The following is a 15,362-nucleotide window of genomic DNA, read 5'->3' as shown; positions in this document are numbered from 1 at the left end:
TACTTTGTGTCAGATTACTTTTTTGTAATCTGTTGAAAAGCGTCAGTAATTTAAGCTTTGTTTGGGAATGGAATTGAGTGTCACTCATTGCTAATCAGGTTAATTTTTATATCCATTAAGAAACAGAAGTAATTTATTACTTTTTGTAAATCTGTTACTTTTGATCAGTAACTAAAACTTTACTGGGAATGGAATTGGGTGGAAATGACATATTGACTTTAATGGAAATTATTTTTAAAAATTTTGATCAAATTAGTGTTATGCTTTAGACTGCAATTGGGACCTACAAATGAATCCAATAAGGCGACAATAATTTGAGTTACTTTATAAAAGAATTGGACCTTCTGGCGGTCCCATTTTTTTTTCTCTTACTTTATCGCGGAATTGGATCCTCTGGCGGTCCCCCTCGCAGGTATCCAATAATCCAATCTACTCACAACCAAGACACTTAAAGAAATCAAGAACTCCCCCCCCTCCCAGATTTTGTACTTAAAGTATTCTCTTTAATAAATAAACAACACGGCTAAGTTTCAGTGTTTTCTCTGTGTATTCTTGAAAGGGGGCAATTTGTGCCCCCTTCATCAAAATTGGGGGGCAGTTTTTATTTTCAATAGTGATGACGGGGGGGGGGGTAGTTTTGAGATTTCAGAAGGGTGTTTTTAAATTTAACAATCAATGCGTTAAAAATCTGTATCTCAGAGGTCATCACGACAGACTGTAACGTCCATGTCACATGCATTACCACCAACACGATGTTTATAGGCTTGCGATGTACAAGGCTGCTCTAAATTGTCACTTACTGCCATCCCCTCGGATGTAGTCTGATCCGAATTTGGGGGTTTGGAGGAACCATGAAAATACAAGGTGATCAAACGATTGCGTTTCATCACGATCGAGAAAGTAGCTGCACGCAGGAATTTTCCAGAAGCGCATTTTTGATACGTTTTTTCAAGTTCTGCTTTAATTTGCAACTTTTATTTTAGCAAAAAAATGAACTAAAAGTATAAATTGTACAATGGCTGTTCTTGAGTTTGCCTACACTCCACATTACGTATGCCATACAGGCAAAAATTACACTGGCGATCAGGCAATATTTTGTTTGTACGTACCCCTTGGGGTAATATCACCTTAGACCACCATTACGTGTGGGCAAGCGCCGATGCTTACGCAGTGCGCTTTTTCTGCGCACTGGGCAAATTCTGCAAAATATATATACTCACCCAGTTGCAACTATTAGGAATATTTCGCCAGTTCCCCCATTAATGCAAGACAAAAGAAATTTCCCATGATACCATAGGTAGACCCAGTGGATGACGTCAGTCAGCCCACATTCAATATTCAGTCTTCGCTTGCATTCGCTACGATAGCATCGTACGAATGATTCCCCCCAGCAAGGCTATGTCTAGCTTGCTTCGGCTCTAGACCAACCGACAGCTAAGTCTGTTCCTTTTTATTTGGCAGCGTTTCGCTCCTTTTCGCTCGTTGAGCTTGTGTTTTTTTCTCTCATTCACGACGTCGGGTTCGTTTTTTCCTCTCCGTCATCGTGTTTCGAGTTTTCTTTCCCTTGACCCGCGTTCGGTGTTGGTTTCCCTCACCGGTGTTTTTTTCACTCAATCGTTGTTTCATTTGCAATCTGATTGTGTGTTTGTTTACTGCCTTGTTTTCCGTTTCGGTTCATAAGAAACGGATTTTGTTTTGCAGGCATGTGCTTTCCGTTCGGACAAGCACTCTCTTTGTGTCCACTTCAGAAATTATTCTCGGTCTCCGACTGGCGAATTTTTCTGTTTGGACTCTCCGAGATTGGAGTTCTAACTTCGCTCCCTCGTCGACGGTACCGCCTTTTCGCACAGGTAGGGCCGTCACCCACACGAGGTGTCAGACAGTCCTTGCCTACGGCATTAGGTACTTCTGACTCTGAAGTTATCGCTCCTTCGACTGAAGCTTCTCCTGCCTACCGGAGTTAGCTTTCGGTCGTCCGCAGGTAAGTGTGTTGCTCTCGGAGTTCTCTTGTTTCGACCATGCCGTCAGCAGGATCGTTCTCTTCGATTCCCGCCATGGGCATTCTGTTGGTCGTTCCCGCCCTTGGCGGATTCCGTTTTGCAACATTGTAGCAAGCAAGCTCCGCTGCTTAGACCAGTGTTGCGTCCTGGCTATGAAATTGGGTCATGCTCAGGTCATTCTGTATCCAATTTCCCGCCTTTGGCACCGTCCCCGTTTGCCCAGGGCTACGCGTCCTTGCAGACGGTCAATGCCCTTCTCCCGCCCTGGGCGGTTTGTTTATGCAATACTGTAGCCAAGCAAGCTCCGCTGCTTAGACCAGTGTTGCGTCCTGGCTATGAAATTGGGTCATGCTCAGGCCATTCTGTATCCAATTTCCCGCCTCCAGCACCGTCCCCGGTTACCCAGGGCTTCGCGTCCTGTGGACGGTCATTGCCCTCCCTGTAAGCACCTCTCTGTTCGGGAGGAGTGGCTTTTTGCTCAGCCATCAGGCTGTATTGCTGGGCTTTCTTCTCTGATTCCGTCGAACCGCAGGATTGCCGACTTGGAATTACGAGTTCTCCGTTTCTTTGGGGTTTATTTTGACGGTACTTTCCCGTTTTTAAACCTGACAGTAACGGTTCTTCCCAGCCCTTTGTCCTTTGGAATCGTCTCTGGTTCCCTTGGAAACCAATGGCCCGTTCAGCCTAGTACGCCCCTTTCGTAATTATATTCAGGGCAGATGTACTAGGAGTAGGACCAGGGCAGAGCGTTTTTTTCTTTGCATGCTCGACCTGACGTCTCACCCGCTCAGGTTTCGATTGTGCGCTCCGCTCAGTCTGTTATTAGGACTCGATCGCTTCTGTCTGGAGCTCCGGTTGCGCCTAGTAACGCACAGCGTACTTCTTAGGCTTCTGCGTTACCAAGGCCTCTTCAAATGTTCTTTTGTAACGTTTTCGTTCTCCCTCTGGCTCTGGCTCGATCTCTGACGTCATCGACTCAGACTTCGGGCCCAACAGGGAGTGTTTGCTGACGCCGTCCAGGTTCATGCGCCCTCTTGCGCCTTGAACTAGATGGCGTCTCGTCTGTCAGTCTAACCCTGTACCCTACGAATAAATTTACCGGTAATCAGGATTAAATTTTATTCGCCTTTTCACACGGGTTTGTCAGACTTTTTTGGGACTCCTGTCCGCCTCCTCGTACGAGGACTGGCAACAGCATGCCTTTCCTGGCACATTCGACCTGTTTTTCATGCGTCCAGGTTCGATTATGTTGTTCGCTCAGACTGGTTTCCTTGACGACGGCACGTCCTCAGTCTGAATTGCGTGCTACGGCTGGCAACCTAGAATTTTCCACTTAGTCTTCTAGCGTTTCTAAGCCGCCAACGACGTTTGCCGTTTAACGTCCATTGCCTTTTCCTCTTTCCGCCCTGCCTGTTTTCATCAAATTACCAACAGGAGCTTTACGAATGAGTGTTTCTATCGCCATCAGGTTTTTTCTCCTTCGGACGAATAGCAACTAGATGGCTGCTCTTTCTATTACGTTAACACCCCGTTTGTTTATCAACATTGTGTGTTTCCAATCGGGACTCTGAGTTAACGACCCTGTCTTTGACGGGCGGAAAATCTACTACCCTTCAGAGTAGATTTTGACCTTTTCCTCCGGCACTTGGTTGTGTTTTTGCGTTCGGACTGATTCATTGTTAGGATGACATGTTTTCAGTCTGATCCGCACTCTTAGCCACTAACACGGAATTCCTGCTAATTCCTCTTGTGTTTCTCAGGCCACCAACGAACGTTTTTGTAAACGTTTCGTTTTATTTGGTCAATCGCCGAGTTTTGAAATTCTACTGGAGTAGATTTTTCTTACTTTTACTTCGGCTTTTGTGCCTCCTGTTCAGACTAGTTCCATTGAATTTGACACAGTCTGACCTGCACACTACGGCTTTTAACGCAGTTATTCTCGTTAAGACCTCTTGCGTTAATAAGGCCACCAACGAATGTTTTTTCCTGTAAATGTTTCGTTTGGCTCCTCGCTAGTTAAAATCTACCCCTGCAGGGTAGTTTTCCGCTTCAGCCTTTGGTGTGCCGTCTGCTCAGACTAGTTCCCTTGATATTGACATAGTCTGACCCACACACTTCGGCTCGTAACGCTTACTTCCCGTGAAGTTCCTAGCGTTACCTAGACCACCTACGTATGTTTTTACCCTACGGTCCGTGGTCTCTCGCTTCCGCCCCTGTTCTGACGTCTTTGACGCAGTGCAGTTGTTTTCTGCGAGTGGCTTTTTGGCTGTGTTGCCACCTTTCCAATCCCCTTCGGACGATTTGGAACTAGATGGCAACTTTCACCACTTTCATCTCCTTTATTTAACATCACGTTATTTCAAATCGGGAGTTGGTGTTTTCGAAAACCTGGCTAGAACGGGACAAGCTACTGGTTAATTGAGGTTTTTTTTGCCCGTTCTTTTCCTCAGTTTTCCGTCTGCTGCGGACTCCTGTGCCCCTCCTCCGCTATCGAAACGGCTTTGGTTTTGGGCGCTGACAGTTTCGATTGTCAGTCAGGCGCTAGCCGCCTTGGCTTTTCCTTCCCTTTTTCTCTGCCTTTACTACGTAATTTTATAATTGCAGAGAGTTGTTGAAGGGAGAAGCTGAGAAAGCTCCCTTGTTGGTCTGGTACGCATTAGACAGTTATTCAGACCAAATCGTCCTTCGGCGTTAGCTGACTTCCTTATGTTGCGTTTTGCGGGAGTAGTCAGTAACGTTTTGTTTGAGCTTTCTTTGACGCAGGGCCTATTCTACGTCCATGGGCTTTTTACGCACACCCACCGCCTATGAGTTAGTGCCCGTAGTTATGCGTCTTTTACAGTAATTCGAACGTGTCTCGCTTTCGCAGTCGACTGTCCGTTCAATTACGGGTGGTACTCGAGGGTTTCTAGCACATTTGTTTGTGCCCCTTGTTCCGGACGTTTTGTTCACTGGTCACCACGTCCGCTCGTTACCCCAGCTTCTCGGTTGAGACGTGATCCGCTGGGTTGCAGTCCTGAACCCCGACCTGTCCGACTTCGTGTCTGGCTTTTTCACGGACCTCCCCTTCACTCCTGTGACGGAAATTGGGGGGGGGGGACTTTCAGTCACTACACACCGCTAGTGATAAGTGACTTTTTCATCCGTGAGTGTTGTCGGTCGCAACATCGGTATCGACCAATGTTTGCTGTTCTCTCTCCTCCTTTGCCGATAAGTAACCCTATCCGCTTCAGCCCTGCGTGCCGCGGCACTAGAGTTACTGGCAGAGAACGCTTCCCAATTTAGTAAACCCTCCGTTGACGGCTTGGAGTTTACTACTTCTTTTTTCTCGTTCTCAGCAGACGGGGGAGGGAGTTTGTTGTCCGATAGTGGCCCTATCGGTCTCAGTGGAGCCCAACCATCTGAGGGTATTGTTTTCTCTCCCTCTCCTGGTTTCTCCCTTTTGCCGCTCGATTCTCCGAGCTCCAGGAAGTTGTTCGCTTACCCCGTCATACGTCATTTCGGGACGCGTTTTGACTTCCTCCAGGGTGCTTTGTCCGGCTTCAGTTCGTATGGATCCGTTCTTTTCTGCTATCCTTCGATCCTATGTCGGACCCCCCCCCCCGATTTCCGGGGTGTTGCCTTTTTGCACCCACTTTTGACGAACTTTAGGGGGGTTTTGGTCCTTGGACCAACGGAAACATCATGCCTCAGTGACTTGTGTTGTTCGCTGTTCCGACCCCGTCACCTTTATTCGTCAGTGACCGCCCAGCATGTCCTTGTGGTAGCAGACAGCTACGGTGGCCTCTCTCTCTTCTTTCGACTGGGGGGGGGCATTAGTCCTCCGGCCCTGGCCGTAGTCCCTCCTCCCCTCCTACCGCTAGTGCTGCGCTAGTTAGCGAAGGAGGAGATCTGGGGGTCTTTTCTCCTCAGCACTGGCTTCACTCAGGTCGCTTAGACCTGTTGTATTCCAGCCTGCTGTAGACCACCCTCTTGAGTTTCCCTCTGCCAGGTTTTCTAACTCGGCGCTTTTTCTGGCTCATCCATTTTGGGAGTGTTTCAGCCTTTTGGCAGCCTTTCACCGAGTAGCTCCCCTTTTAAGCGGACTTTCTCGATAGACTGCCGTCACTCTGTCTAGACTTTTCGTCTTAACACAGTGGCTTTTTACCAAGACTAATGGGAGTTTTTGTCTTGGTGTTGCTCTTGGAATTGTTTTTACTCAATTCTCTGCTAGCCGACTAGCGGACTTCTTGGCTGTTGTTTCCTTTTGGCAAGAAGTTTTTTTTTGTTCAAGCACCTTTTCAGTCTTCATTCTGCAATTGTTGCTTGTTCTGTGTCACGCTAGTTGGTGTCTCTGTGGTCTTCAGGGTATTTCTTTCTTTGCGTTCCCTTTGAACCACTTGAGTCTGTTAGTCTGTATTGGCCTACTAGACTACTCCCTTTTAGCCCTGGATTCAGGGTTCCGTAGAAGTGTGCGTTTATGCCTTTAGAATTAGTCCACTCCGTGCCTAATCCGAGGCGTTTCTCTGCACTCCCCCTGGTCTTTTCTTTGTTTATCAGCCAGCTTTTGGTACTGCTTGTTTCTTGAGGGCAGAGTTAGACTTTGCTATCTCTACCCCCCTTCGTCTCTCAGGGTTGTGGCCTCCGAAGCACTCGGTTGTTTTTTCACTCTTTTGCCTTCGGTCGGCCAGTGGGTTGCCTCCAGTTAATTGTACAGTTTCCCCGCCTCCTAGGGTCCGTCGGATTCTGTATTTTTCCTAATAGTTGCAACTGGGTGAGTATATATATTTTGCAGAATTGTAGTTTACCTTTAAACTAATTTCTGCAACAATTATATACTCACCCAGTTCACCCACCCTCCTCCCCACTTTCCTTTAATTACTGGATTGTGGTTGGTTGGTCTTCGGACCTTGGTGGGCCCTTGTGACTTACGGAGGTAATTCCCTTCCACCCTGTGTGTGTTGCTCCTTTTTGCTTTATCACTTACAGTGATTCTGCTCTTTGGACAGTTTTATTCGCTGTCGGGTTTTGGCGTGCTATCTTGCTTCTGTCAAGCTCGACTGAATATTGAATGTGGGCTGACTGACGTCATCCACTGGGTCTACCTATGGTATCATGGGAAATTTCTTTTGTCTTGCATTAATGGGGGAACTGGCGAAATATTCCTAATAGTTGCAACTGGGTGAGTATATAATTGTTGCAGAAATTAGTTTAAAGGTAAACTACAATTTTGAGGGGCACATAACACCTTAAAATGCGCAATTTGCGCAATCGCGCAGTCGAGAGAAAACACTGAAGTTTGTGTGTCATTCCTTTGATATTACTGTAAATGGAAGACAAATGACCAAGCATGACCCACAAAAGAAACATTTATTCTACTGAAACACAACAGAGGAAACTCCACGTCACAATGCAAATTCTACTACCTTGAGCAACTCTATTACACTCAGTTTCATCGCATTGAACCATTTGTGACCCATTTAAACATTTGAAACCCTGCAATGTGAGGTTTCTTCATCAGTCGCTTAATATTGAGTTTATTGATCGCTAGAATAACTTCTGCTCATCTAGTAATGATGCTTGTATTGATAAATTTGAACCTGAATTAATTTGTGTGTGTAATCTCTGAGCCGTTTGCAGAAGAAAATTATGCTTCTATTTTGTCCAATGACCTCCCTTTCAGGTTGTGGACCCTTATGGCAGCAATTTCAGGCAAAATTGGTTAACCGATGCGGTAACTACAAAACTATTTGTAGAAGTTTCCGTTACAAACGCCAAAATGAACCAGAAACCAACTTTGCTAAGTCCCTATCGATTTCCCTAGCAATCTTCCAATATCCCTAGGAAAGCAAGTACTTTGGTCAGTGTTTCAGGTAAACATGCACTGCGCCTACTGTGTCATCGCCATTCGATCTCCCTATCACTGGACGTAATAACACAGCAGGCACAGTGTATGTTTATCTAAAACACTGACTAAATTAAAAGTACTTTGGTGTTTTCCCGGGGATATTAGAAGATTGCTAGGGAAATTTTAGCAAAGTTGGTCTCAGTTCATTTTGGCGTTTGCTCGACATAAACATACATTTAGTGTTTACAACAATTGCAGTAAATATTTTGATGCTGTGTCACATACTCTTCTTGTACACAAGTTGAGTACTTATGGCGTTAATGGTAGAGTTTTGTTGTGGCTTAAGTTATATTTCGATAGTAGAACAGAGCATGTGGTCATCAAGAACAAAACATCTTTACCTTGTTGTGTTATATCAAGTGTTCCTCAAGGTTCCCCGATTGGACCACTTCTAATTATACTATATGTTAATAACGTGCCCGACATTCTTAATCATCGAAGCTCATTATGCGTAATTTACACTGACAATGCTAAACTTTACAGAACGATTAGATCTCAGGATGATATTTTTGCCCTTCAATCAAGTATAAATGCCTTGTATCGATGGTGCATTTGGAAACTAGAACTTAATATACAGAAGTGTGATGTCATTACTTTCACCAGCAAAATTAGTTCTATTCACTGTGAATATGAATGGGAATCCACTTGCAAAAAGTGTAAATGATCTTGGTATTTTACTCAGTTAACGTGACGTTTACATGTAATTCCACTATAACTACTACGGTCAGAAGGGCTTTTAAAATCTTATGGTTTATAAAGCGTATGTCTACCAAGTTTAATAATACTTAAAATTTCAAGAATTGGTACATTTGCCATGTGAGAAGCCATCTAGAGTACCGTTGTACTATTTTGTCTCCTTGGCAGAAAACTTACATTGAAAAACTGAACTTGTACGGCAGAAATTCGTGAAGTTTTTATGTTTTAAAATCGATGTCAAATATAGTTCGGATTATAATTGTTTGTGGGATAGTTTTAAACTTCGTCGGATTATAATTGTTTGTGGGATAGTTTTAAACATTCGTCTCTCGTGGGGAGACGCAAACTTTTGGATGATTCTGTTATAACTGTCCTTATCACATGAACTGGCCCAGATTGCCACCTGTGTGACGTAGAACAGAGGGGATAGGACAGATCAAAAATCCATATCACCCCTGTTCTACCGGAACTATTTTCACTGTTACGCTCTATATAGTCATGATAGTATCTTACCGTAAACACAAGTCAACTTCCGTGCACAATGCATGCAAAGTGACTGCAGTTCACGAAACATAATAAAATAAATTTAGTAACAAATCAACGCGTGATTTTGACCGCTTTAGTATTTTTTTTTCATGTCAACTCACAGACACCTACGACGCATGACGTCAACGCACACGGCGTTCGGCCATCAGATCAAAATACTCGACAACGAAAATAAAATAAACTTTCAAAAATGTACCTGCAGACGATATTTACTGGGAGGATGGGGGAATAGCGGAAACGTGGGGACAAATTTTCTGTCGTCTGTGCCTTCCTCGGAATATTTCGCTGCTTCGAAAACAGCAGAAAACACGATAAAAAATGCAGGGCCGAGGGCGAGGGGTAACACATCGCGAGAACAACTCGATGAAAATATTCGCGAGTTATTCCGTCTAGCTAACAAGTTTGGAGTCGACGGAAAAGATTTCCTAAATAAAACTGATGAAAAAACTCAGCCCATTTCTTCCAACGTTTTTACAACATGACTAAGTTTAAACGTCGTTACATCGAGTTCCCAGAGCCCGACGAGCAGGAGTTGATCGCTCAACCGAGACGTCGCCTCCACACAGATGCGTTCTTGAAATTTGACCTGACCGACGACAAAATAATGATTGACAGATAAGATGTAGCAAAAGTTTCGTCCACGTGACTGACTGCTATTGTCTGATTGGTTGCTCTCGCAGGTAATGGGATCGACCTTTTTCTGATTCCGATTTATCAATGAAAGTAATTTGCATATCACTGACGCTTCACAGCTAATGCGCAGACAGGAAAGAAAGAAATCCCGTGGTATAAAATTCCACACGCTGGAATATTTCGGCAATGTAGAGAGCTATTTTTGCCTTATTTCATTTACCGTAAAGTAAGAAAACTGTTCATGTGATAAATATATAATCCCATGAATTTTTCTTAGTTTGACGCCATCGTGCACTCGTGTTTTTTCGCGGAGCCGTACAACTGATCGCCTCCGGCTCGAAGTTGTACGGTCAGCGAAAAAACACTCGTGCACGATGACGTCAAACTAAGAAAAATATCATGGGATTATATATAAGTATCTTCTTTCAAAGTTGTGATTCAATGTGCCTAGTAGATTGCTACGACATATCATGTTACGTTTCGTGTATGTAGCAGCAGAAAGCATTTAAGAAAGCATTCTGTGTTTAAAGGTGTATAATTATATATAATCTTCCCGTATTCCGAACGAGTGTGACGTCATCGAAGACGAGTGATTCCCCCACTTAGCGGCCGTATCCCTCCGAGCCGAAGGCGAGGAGGGATACAGCTAAGTGGGGGAATCACGAGTCTTCGATGGCGTCACAAGAGTGAGGAATACGGGGAGATTATATGTTTATCACATACATAGATCCATTGATTACTTTTTTTCAACTGAACGCTGTCATTGTCACGATGAAATTTGGAACTACATCATGTCAAATCGAAGCGGGCGATGTTATGCGGTCCCCGCTGACAGCTGATTCAGGTCACCGAGTCGCGAGGCACAATTGTAAACATTGACATTTCGGACGATAGTTAGCGACAGTTGAATGAGTAAATGGTCGTCCTTGGCGAGAAAGGATGAAATTAAGAGCTGCAGTATTGCCAGGATCAAGGTTTTATTGAAAGGTAAAGTACAATCGACATAAAAATTAGAAATATTCTGAACGATTAGCGAACCGCGTGTAGTCGTAGAGCGGTGTGACTATTTGCAACGTTGCAATTAAACACAACGTACGTACGGTCATGCAATTCGTGTAAAATATCGGAATATTGATAATAAAATCACAATGACGAGAAAATTATGCATCTCTGCGTTCGTTTTATTTTTCATTCAATTATATTTGTACTCCGAATATCATGGCAAAATGAACGATCTTTGAACAATCTCAAAACATAAACCTGTCGGCCAACCAAAGTCGATCGAGTTGAGGTTCACCGTGAAGTAGAGGGCGTAAATTTATCTTGTACTAGGAATGAAACCAAAGTAAACGAGTAAATACCTCAGCCCTTCGACATGACGGCATGTGCGACGTAAAACCTTACGATCCAACGACATTGACAGTGACGTTCACGGTATACGATACAACCTGCGATGCCGCTGCCACAATGTGTTTTCCAAGACCTGACTGGAACGAAACGTACTGCATTTCTGTCGATGTTTATACTAAGAGAGTGATCAATTAGCTTGTTGTGACTACGTGTTGTAGACCGTGTACATTGGTTGACGAATTGTACTAAAGGTAATGTTAGTTCAGTGCTGCTTACAAATTTCACGGCACTGTGCCAAAAATTAGTTCCGGCTGGTGACGTCAGAAGTAGGGTAATATGAATTCTCATTGCACCATATTACCATAGTTCGATGGCATACTCTGGTAATAAGTGGATCTATGTATGTGATAAATAATTTTATTGAAGTCTGAAAAGTAGACCCACCCATTGCTTTGTCTAGCCTAGTTTTTAGCTTTCGTAGACTTATCCTAACAGTCTGCTTTTAAGTTCTTCTGTGTTTGTCTCTCTTTTGCTTTTTGTGTTAACTTTGTTACTTATTTTTGCCCAATACCGGCGTTAATTCTGGCACTTTTATTTTTTGTATCGTTGTGTCTTTCTGCTCAGTTATGTTTTTTACAGTTGATTTTTACGGTGCATGTAAATGGGACTCTGGCCCGTTGGACTACCGAAGTAAATGATTAGAAAGCGGCAGATTCGGTTTAACATGCTCACTGTGTTAGCCTGATAAAATAAGTGTGTCCTATCATCAATTAAACATTTAAGTGAAACTAGCGTTGCAGCACTGGTGATTTTCATTGTACCACTGCTTGTCTCGGTTGCGAAGTGGCCCTTTGCTCACCAGGCATGAAATAGGTGTCAAATTTTGCCATTTTCGAACATTTTTCCGAACTGACACAATAGGCAATGCATGAAGAGGTCCGCTGGCTGAGCTTCTTTCAAAGAAAAATGAAAATTTTGTAAAGGATGTCTTAGGTCCTGAAGAACATATTTCTTCTCTTTGACTGTCACTAACACACTACTTTTGTCATTTGGACAACAAAACAAGTTTAAGAGGAATGGCATTGGACAACAGAACAAGTTAGAGGAATGGCATTGAACAACAAAACAAGTTAGAGGAATGGCAATCAATCATTGGGTGAACAGTGAATGTTCCGTCATCATCTTATCTAAAGTCATAATCAATTTCCGGATACCCTTCCTCTTCTTCATCCTCTCAAGTTTCCTGTCGCAAGTCGATTAGTCAAGGGGTTAGATAGGGCTGCATGACCAAACTGGCCCCAAGATACCGCCCTCTGTCTTTTCCCAGCATTGTCTGTGGTCATAGGGTTTGGGGTTCTCTTTCCTAACATCTGAACACAGTCTTGAGCTGACCCATTTAATGATACATTCTCACTGTGAGAATTGCAATTCTCACCGGTGGGAATCTGTTTTCATATTTGATTCTCACCAAGGAGTACATTTCTCAATTTATTTATTTATTTATTTATTTACACTTTTTATGAGCTGCCGAATTACTTGTACAGTAATTTTCATCGGGGCTCAAGCAGAAAAATCTACAGGTCAAGCAAGAAAACATGCAACCTATAAGGGAACATTTCTTTTAACAAAAAGTTTTAGGTCACTTTTAAAAGTATTCAAAGTAACAGCTTGTCTAATTTCGATAAGTATGACATTCCACACTTTGGCAGCACGATATTGGAAACTACGTTGACAAAATTTAGATGAATATCTTGGAACACAAAAATCGTGACGGACAGTAGTACGTGTGAAATGATTATGTGCATCACCTTGCAATGTGAACAAATTAGATTGATTAAAGAATGATCACCAGTGACCGGCGGCGGCAAGAAAAACAAGAGATTATCACAAAATTGCAAGAAAGCGTCACTTTCTCGCTCAAGTCTCGCAATATTTTAATGTAGTGATAACTATGCTATGGTTGTTAGTTCACTGTCACCTGTCACAGCTAATGAATACTACAAGTTCTAGCCTACACCTTCAAAAAGAGAATATAATTACAAAGAAAAATAAAAACTTTGTAAAGGATGTCTTGGGTCCTGTAAGAACATATTTCTTCTCTTTGACTGTCACTAACACACTACTTTTGTCATTTGGACAACAAAACAAGTTTAAGAGGAATGGCATTGGACAACAGAACAAGTTAGAAGAATGGCATTGAACAACAAAACAAGTTAGAGGAATGGCAATCAATCATTGGGTGAACAGTGAATGTTCCGTCATCATCTTATATAAAGTCATAATCAATTTCCGGATACCCGATGAGAATTACGTAAAAACCCGAGAAGTCTAAAACAGTAAAAAATGCCGCATGACACTCTCCTTCACTTTTAATAACCAGCGTCCTCGCTGGACAACATGAAACACTTAAAATCGCGGTAATACTTGTCCTGTTTTTTTTAGTCGTTGTTTCTCTCTTCTTCGTTTAGAATGAATCAAGCACAATCGCGCCAGAGAAAATCAAACGAATAATCGAGCAAATCGTCAGAATCATCGCAATTCTACAAAATCAACCACAGTAAATCAATAACAAAGCCGTGCATATCAAGTCAATACTTGTCTTTACAGTCATTCAAACATGTCCGGTTTATGCCGTGAAACATTGAACAGTGTGAAGTCAACTCCACTCAGTCAGACAATTCTCCGAATATAAAGTCAAAACTCATCGTACAGGAGCATAACAGTGCAAAGTCCTTCTTTCAAACGTGTATGAACTTAAACCGCTTTCATACACGTGACCAATTCCGTCTGGTCATAGGAAAAAATCATAAAAACTCTACAACATCCACACCAACTAAAACACAAAGTAGGTTACATTTACACTGCAGTCTTTAAAATTAAGAAAGGGTCAGACCATAGAAAACGATCACTGTCTACAACGATCGCACTGGTAGAGCAAAGACTTCAGCATGCAGTCGGCAATAACACACTTCTTACGTAATCAAACAATTCCGAATATCAACCAAACTACGATCAGAGTTCATTTTCGAAATCAAAAGTTCCCTATATTCACCATTATTGTCTCTGTACTCTTGATGATTCTGTGGCCCATCCCGTCATTTCTCATACGACTGCCTCACAGCAACAGAACACGTATTCGCCCCTTTCTGTACATACATCTAACGTAGCTGATCAGGTCTATCCATCCGTCGCTGATGTCCGTCAAACCAACTCTTCCTGAAGGCGGTCATCAAATCATCAGTTTCAAGCTTCATCCAAGGAACCTGTCTTCATCCGTGGCTCTAATTACCCGGATTCTATCACCATTGTTACGACTTCAGTCTCTACTGGTTTACTCGGATCTTCCACCATTTGTCACGAACATGACTTTTCTGTTACTTTCCCGCTTTCTGGTCGTTTCCATTTCTACTATGGAAAACATCCATAACCGAAAGCTGAGAGCAAATCTCCACCAACACAGCCACTGAGGTACCCGGTACTATCGTAATGCTTTTGCAACCGAGAGAGTCAAGACTACTAATTTCTAGTTAATAACATTAACACTAAAAGAATACGTCATCTCATTGTTCTTAAGGAAACATTCTCTCCTGCTACGTGAGAATGCCTCTCACTTACTCAATCATGTTTACTCTGGGTCAAGGAGATATCAGTCAAAACACTAAAAAGCATAAAGGTGAACAATCTCTTACGTAATCATAGAAAAAGGTCTCAAATGTTAAAACTGCATCATGACACTATCATCAGTTTCCAAACCTAATCAGTAATATTCCACTCTCACCAGCTTATGGAGTATACATTTCCCAGCTGATTCGATATGCAAGAGCATGCAGTTCATATAGTGATTTTGCAGAGAGATAGCCATCCATCTCACAACTGTTCATTCAAGTTTACACCAAGGAAAGGTTTGTCTCTAAAATCAAACGCTTCTTTGGTAGATATCACGCACTGGTAGATAAGTATGATGTCTCTCTTCGACAAATGATCACTGGCGGCATCGGTGACATTGGTCTGCAGTTGGTGACTACTACCTATTTTGACGTACAGATCGATATATGGCGGGTGCAACATATTGGGAAGGATACGGTTACTATTTTCGAAACACCTGACATCATTTCTCGGCTTTTTTCCAGTAGTCCATATGTCTTTCTTTCACGGATTTGACCTTGTTGTGTGTACCGGTGCCTTAACGTCTGTTGTGTGCTATTCTTGGCTGTGTTTGTAAAAAAACTGACCATGTATTAACTAATTTT

The 15,362-nt window shown here is 42.9% G+C and overlaps 1 protein-coding gene across 1 annotated transcript in view; it reads left to right on the top strand.

Annotated features, from left to right (window-relative positions):
- The window catches only part of LOC139141862 (probable U3 small nucleolar RNA-associated protein 11), a 248,198-nt gene that overhangs the window by 38,050 nt on the left and 194,786 nt on the right, over nt 1-15,362 (top strand). The gene's annotated exons all lie outside the window — the stretch shown is intronic.

This window comes from Ptychodera flava, chromosome 10 (assembly GCF_041260155.1).
Source record: "Ptychodera flava strain L36383 chromosome 10, AS_Pfla_20210202, whole genome shotgun sequence".
NCBI classification, from domain to species: Eukaryota; Metazoa; Hemichordata; class Enteropneusta; family Ptychoderidae; genus Ptychodera; species Ptychodera flava.
Note: the sequence above shows the minus strand (reverse complement) of the source record. Positions and strands in the feature narration are given on the sequence as shown.